The sequence below is a fragment of the Zea mays genome, chromosome 3 (assembly GCF_902167145.1).
Source record: "Zea mays cultivar B73 chromosome 3, Zm-B73-REFERENCE-NAM-5.0, whole genome shotgun sequence".
In the NCBI taxonomy this organism is placed as follows: domain Eukaryota; kingdom Viridiplantae; phylum Streptophyta; class Magnoliopsida; order Poales; family Poaceae; genus Zea; species Zea mays.
In genome coordinates this window covers 39,219,623-39,226,468 of record NC_050098.1, presented here as the reverse complement: position 1 = coordinate 39,226,468, position 6,846 = coordinate 39,219,623, and the positions used below count along the sequence as shown (strand labels likewise).

General features: G+C 44.5%; 1 pseudogene; it reads right to left on the bottom strand.

The window, feature by feature from the left end:
- Nucleotides 1-5,689: 5,689 nt before the first annotated feature.
- Nucleotides 5,690-6,619, bottom strand: LOC103651888 (zinc finger CCCH domain-containing protein 35-like; annotated as a pseudogene).
- Nucleotides 6,620-6,846: the final 227 nt, after the last annotated feature.

Sequence of the window (6,846 nt, the reverse complement as noted above, 5' to 3'; positions counted from 1 at the left end):
ATCCTATAGAGGTCCAAATGCAGTCTGGTTAGTGTTTTTTTGCTATGCAACATTGGTTAAACTGAAACCTTTATGGTATTTTGAATACACGATGATTATTTAAATGACATCATTTGGGGAAAATGGGTTTTAGGAGAGCAAACATGAAGAGCAAAATGATGAGAATTCAAGCAGCAATCCTGTCGAGGTTCACGAGCACGATCTTGTCAGTGTTTTTTTCCTATGCAACATGGGAAAACTGAAACCTCTTATGCTATTTGTGCAATTGTTATCATAGCCTTATGTTCATTATTTATTCTGGATTTGAGTTTCGGGAAAAAGAACATGTTGAAGAAGTTGACCAGAAGTCAAGTAGCAACCATGTCGAGGTCAGTGAATAAAAATTTCGGTATGTGTTAGATTTGTTCGTACTTCTTATATACTAGCTATGTGCCCGTGCGTTGCGACGACGTATAAATTATTCGATAAATATTAGTACACAATGATTACATGAAAACGAACAACATATATATCATCAACCCCATATCTCACAAATGAACACTAATGACATGAAATTTGTGCGCAATTCAAATAGTGATAAAATACATTGATATGCAAAAATATTATATGTTATTCTATACTTTTTTTAGCATCGTAGACGTATACATATCTTAAAAGGTATATAAGATTGAACATGTGCTTTGTCATTGATAAAAAATAAACAATGATAAATATGTAGCGAATATTAATCAACACATTGATTCCATAGAAGGATAGTATATTATATAAGTCTCGTGAGCGTCCCAGGTAATGGTATCGTCGAAATCAGAAAACAAAACGATAAAAGGGGGACAACAACAACAACTGGGCACATACTTGAACAACATACCCTAATTATTCTTGTCCATTAGCAATTACCATGTACTTAGCATTGCCGGACTTTTATGACTTTACGAGAACTGGATAGATAATTTCAAAAGCAATGTCTCATCTCTCACCTAAAAAGAGAAAAGGTTGGATATACTCTAACACAATCAGAAAAAACTGAGATGTACTTTAATGGTAATGGACTCAAGAAACGACTGCTAACCTTAGCTCTTGTCAGAACAATCTTGCCTGAAACAAAAATCAGTAGCACGATTTTTGGCTGCTTCATTCGATAGATCAAGCCAGGCAAGAGCTTTGCTTCATACTGGGAAGTGAAAGGTCGAGCAAAATGTGAGGATAGTAGCAGGAAAAATCAACAAGGTGACTGAGAGAATTATTTTAAAAAAAGGATGAGGAATGCAACTTACCCTTAAATCAATCCACAATTAAAATAAAGAGAGGTCAAGAATTTGGGTAGCAGCCTGATAGATGAATTGGGAAAAATAGTGATACCCTTAAATCAATTCACAAAAGTGTGAAGATAGACATAGTTGACTCACAATTAAAATAAAGGGAGACCACAAATGTGTGTAGCAGACTGATAGATGAATTGGAGAAAAACAGTGACACCCTTAAATCAATTCACAAAAGTGTGAAGATAGACAACTGTGTCGCAACACATTTTCTTCTTAATTCAACAATTTACCGCAACTAAGAATGTCATTAGATGGGGGTACTTTACCACAGACACAGAAGTTTAGGATAGAGACACCGAACTGAAACAACACAGTATACAGAAGTATGGACTAATAAGACAAAGGATAGGGCTAAGGGGATTGGATCACCTTGAACAGGTTAATATTCGTGATCTGACAAGAACCGCAACACGTTGAACAAATTAAACTGGTATATAGGACATACTTTGAACCATCAAAAAATTTGGATAAGTCTACAGTTTCATATAAATGTCGTGATCTGACAGGAACTACAATTTCATATAAAGGGAAACCATGAATATTGAGGTCAGGTTGATATATTTGTAGACAAAACTTTAGATAACATACTGCATATCATATTAACGTTTGTGAAGAGAGGTGTGGTGTTCAGATTTGAGTGACTGATGTTTTAAAAAATAAAAAATCTGACAAGTGCTAAAATAGCTCATGTGGTACACTCAATATACAAAATGTCGCACAAGACACATTGCCCACAAATATTGATTCAACTACAACTAAAACTCTATTTATTTACGGAAATGGTGCACGGATGATAAAGCTACAGTCAATTGGAGAAAAGGAAACATATATAAAACTTAGAAACACAAACCTGAAATTGTCAGATGAACAGTCACATGAGTAGTTCTCTATTTTATAAACCAAGTCTGTTTGTGTTTCAGAGAGGTGTGGTGTTCAGATTTGAGCGCTCAGAGAGGTGTCTTCCATCTCATACTTGAGCATCCCAAGATCTGGGCGGGGCTGGTGCGTAGAATGGGAAGTACTCGAGCATCGGAAGATCCAGGCGGGGTTGGCGCGTAGAATGGGAAGAATGAGATGGCGGGGTGGTCCTGCACTTGCGATGGGATGCAGGCCGATGGTGGTCCTGTGCGCTGGATGACGATGAGGGGATTGGGTTGCGATTCCTTCCATGGCGGCGAGACGTGGATTGCGTTTGGGGCGAGCAGGATATGGGTGGGGCATCCGCGGTGCATGAGAAGAACGATTGGGCAATGAGTGGTCCTGCGCGTCGTCGGCAATGGGATTCCTGCGTGCTGGATTGCTGCGAGGCGTGGATAGCGGCGAGGGGATGTGTTTCCTTCTAAGGTGATTTTTTCCTTCCATGGATGAGGCATTAATCGGTGAGGGGATTGCGGCGAGGACCATGCGGATGCAGGGGTAGAGGAGAGAGGGCACGCACGGGAAAGAAAGGAGACACTAACATGTGGGTCGTATGCGTCGTGAGGAGGCAGAACTGTGCACCGCGGTCTATGTTAGGTTCTTATAGAGTAGTAGAGATTTTATCCTACATGCACTGCGATTATTTACACATACTTCTATGAATTGAGCCCTCTGGGTATCTTCTTGTCTGCTGTTTAATCGATGTGTCTCGTCAAAATTTTGGCACTTTTTTCTTGTTCATCACAATGAAGAAAAGTAATTTCGCCCTTGGTTTTGCATCTGAGCTTTAATAATCTTTAATGTGTAATCTTAGGGGCTCTAAAGATCGCTTTTCAATGTGCCTTGTGAGACCAGGTCCATCGACTCGACAGAGAAAGCAACAGTTTGGTTTTGAAGGGTAGAACAAAAGAAAGCTTTACTCGACTGCGGATGGTGTCTGCTAATCCTGCTCACTTTGCAACTAGGGTGTGTAAGATTTTACCTTCGGCTGTTTGTTTTGTGTAAGCAAAGTTTGTACTTAAACTAAACAAGTTGTGTGAGTCGACTATATTTACCCTGCTGGTCCACTATTTATGTTGCAGAAGGTTTTCAAATCACAATTTGTAAATGGTATAAATAGTATACATTCATTTTTAATGGCAGCAGTCGTGCAACCTGAATTTATGTCATGCTCCACAAATTGTAAATGCTGGATTTTTCATTTGTTCAATATCCGGCACGTGCAAAACTAGAAAAGAACATTATTCTTCAGTTCTACTTGTGGTCATGGTCTCACTCTCCACCTACTTTTGTGCTTGACCACAATCAAAGTGTGCCTGGATTTTTTTCCTATCGTTGGACCGAATCACATGCTGTGTTTAGAATAACCTATTTTCGGTAATAACAATTCTCTAACTGCTTGGTAGCAAGATTCATAGCATTGTATTCCTTAGATGTTTGATAACCTGAAATGAATGTTTGCCAATATTTCCTGTTGTGAAAAAAATCTTTAGAAGAACTGTTACCGGGTTCGGTACTTATGATTTCTGAATGAAGGTTAAATTATCTATCTTAAACTAAAACTTTAGTAAGCTTGGTTCATTGGACTCTGGCAGGTGCAATACAGAACTGTATATTGGTGTCATTGCCATGGAGCCACCCCACACTAATCTCCTCCTATATGGGTACCGCTAGCTAGCTACCTTTGGATCACTAAGCTTGTATGTAGACAAACAATTGATACTTTATTATGAGTTCTTAATCCTTTGCACTAGTATAGTGCCCGTGCGTTGCGACGGTACACCAATTATTTGATAAAATATTAATACACAACGATTACATGAAATAACAATATATATTATCATCAACCTTAATATCTCACAAAGAAAAAATTCTTTGCTAACAACTAATATAGTGTTACTCCACAATTTAGCATAAAATATAAATAAAAAAGATGCAAAGTACATGAATGTCTTTTCTTTAACCCCAAGCTAGAAAAAAAATCCAATACCACTTGGACACAAGAATAAATAATTATAACCATTCTTTATCTATACAGTAAAGATGACGTTTTTATAGGGAGGAGCTCGTGTCGTCGGCGTGTTGGGCTGCTAGCGCGGAAGTAGGAGCAGGTGTAAGGATGGCTCCACCACATGAGGTTCTTGCGGCAGTGGACAGAATGGCCCATCTTAGCGCCCGGTGTCCGTCAACGCTCGATTTCTAGCTATGGCGATGCCGGCATTGCAGCCCCTCTATTGAATCTAGGATGGGATTCCCATGCCACAAGCGAATTGGACCTGCAAATTGGGAAATCAGTTTGTGATCTTGTTACTGAATTAAAAACAGAAAGAACAATATACAAAGAAATCGAATAAAACGCATAGAGGAATCTCACGCCATGGAAACCTGGAATCCGCTAAAACGCTAGATTAAACCCGCATGTATTGCAAGCACATTCACCTCCTAATTCACCCATGGAGGTGACTTTGTAAATTTGTTGTGCCCGTCAACTACTCACATATGTAGAACTACTACACATGGCATGCAACAAAACAAAATGACTTTGAACTGCTAAAATTCATCATGTTGCTGATCTGAGTATCTGAACTACTCACATGGCATGCAACAGAAGAACATGGTGTGCTGATCTGAGTATCTGAACTACTACAAATGGCATGCAACAAAAAAACATGGTGTGTTGATCTAAGTACTCTGAACATAATAGCGTTGAAATACCTCAAGGTCTTAAAGGTGAACTTGAAAAACGTCGTCTTCCTCTACTTCCTCCACAGCTCCCCGTCGGTGTTGAAGATGTCGTCACCAAGGAGCAAATCCCCTACACAGTGTCCAGGCATTCGAATCAGCTTTCAGCTCTGATTTTTGAACCTTTAGCACAACATCGAGCAAGATTGAACATCACTATGTTCGACATATTTACCTTGGGGTTGTTAAAAAAATTATAAAACAAAGGCTATGACAAGGCGCCAGATATATAAAAAAACACTCATCTTTACTCCTGTCTTGGATCGTCGACATGGTCGCCTCTCCCACGCTCTACCTCCACACACACACAACACACAGGTACGCACATACGCTATGTACATCTAGACACCTCATGCATGGTCTGGTCGCCTACCATGTCTCCTTTGATCCTTTTGTGTTTTACTGGCCACCCCTTCTACCTCCACTGGCATGCCATCATCTGAAACCCGAGAACAAATCAACCTTTCCCTGCCTCCCCTCCCTCCAACAGCCATCCGAGAATATTCACACATGGAGGAAAATATGTACAAGGATCATCTTAGTACAAATCTAGAAAAATAAAAATCTTTTTTTTGGTTTTTCCCACGAACTTTCTTCTCCTGCTGCTGTGCAGTGACACCTCTAAGCTTCCCTCACGCACTTACCATGGATAAGCACCGTTCAGAAAAGGCACGACTGATGCTGATAGTTTCAGGAGTTTCATTCCCTCAGTTAATGAGGTCGGAGACCCAGCCGACGTTCGGAGCCGCTCCCTCTGTGTTGGCGGAGGCGACAGTGTCGTTGGGCACGACGCTTTCTTTGCTGAGCCGTTCGAACACCTTCTCGCGGAGGGCTCTCCCGGACTCGACCGGCTCCTCGTCCACGAGGAGCCCAAGGTTGAGGCATTCCACGGTCATGATGGTGGCGCCGGAGGCGGTGGTCACCATCACCGGGCACGACCGGGTTGGTGGTGTGGACGGGAGACTGTACAGACCGGCCGGCGACTTCGGGGACCCGAACGGGTAGCCGCCTGCCAAGAACGACCCGCCGGAAGGCGCCGACCTCGGTGAGCCGCCGCCGAGGCGGAGCTGGCGCAGCGAGGCGAGGACCTCGTTGACGGGCGAGCCGCCGACACCCGGCCACGCGCCGCGGCGGAGCGCCGCGGCGGCGGCGGCCGGCGACATTGGCGGGGACTCCGACGGCGGGGACCTCGGGGACGAGACCAACACTGGTCGGGGACGACGACATGATGCCGCTCTTGGTGAGGTAGCTCTGGAATGCCTGGCGGCGGAGCGGCGAGCCGTCGTACGACGGCTCGACCAGCGGCGACGCCGCGGACGCGCCCCTCGGGCTAGACTGCTGCGCCTGCGGCACGCGGAGCTGGTCCAGCGTGTGCGCGAAGAAGCAGACGCGGCGGCGGCACCCGATGCTGTCCTTGCAGGGCTGCGTCCGGTAGCGCGACGGGTGGAGCCAGCACTCGAACACCCCGTGCGCCAGCTCGCACGCGGTCGCAGGCGCAGGACCTAAACAGTCGCCACGGAGATTGTCAGATGTTACGAACAGGATCGCCCGAGCCTCCCCTTCTCTTCCTTGGACTTCGAACGCGGTCGCAGACCGGCTCCACGAACAGGACCACCATCGTCATCCACCATCTCCATTGAGGCACCGCCCGACGAACAGATCGACGACGCTATCGGATTCGGACGGGGCGCAGAGGTAAGCGAGCGTCGCCTGCTCCTGCGGGATCTGCAACGCCTTCGCTAGGGCCGCAGTGCGCACGCGCCCATTTCACATAGGGAGGAGGCGAAGCTAGAGGTGGGCAGCGGCTGTAGAGAAGGTGGAGGAGAGCGATAGTGTGGGGCTTGAGGTGGTCGAGCGCGTCGGC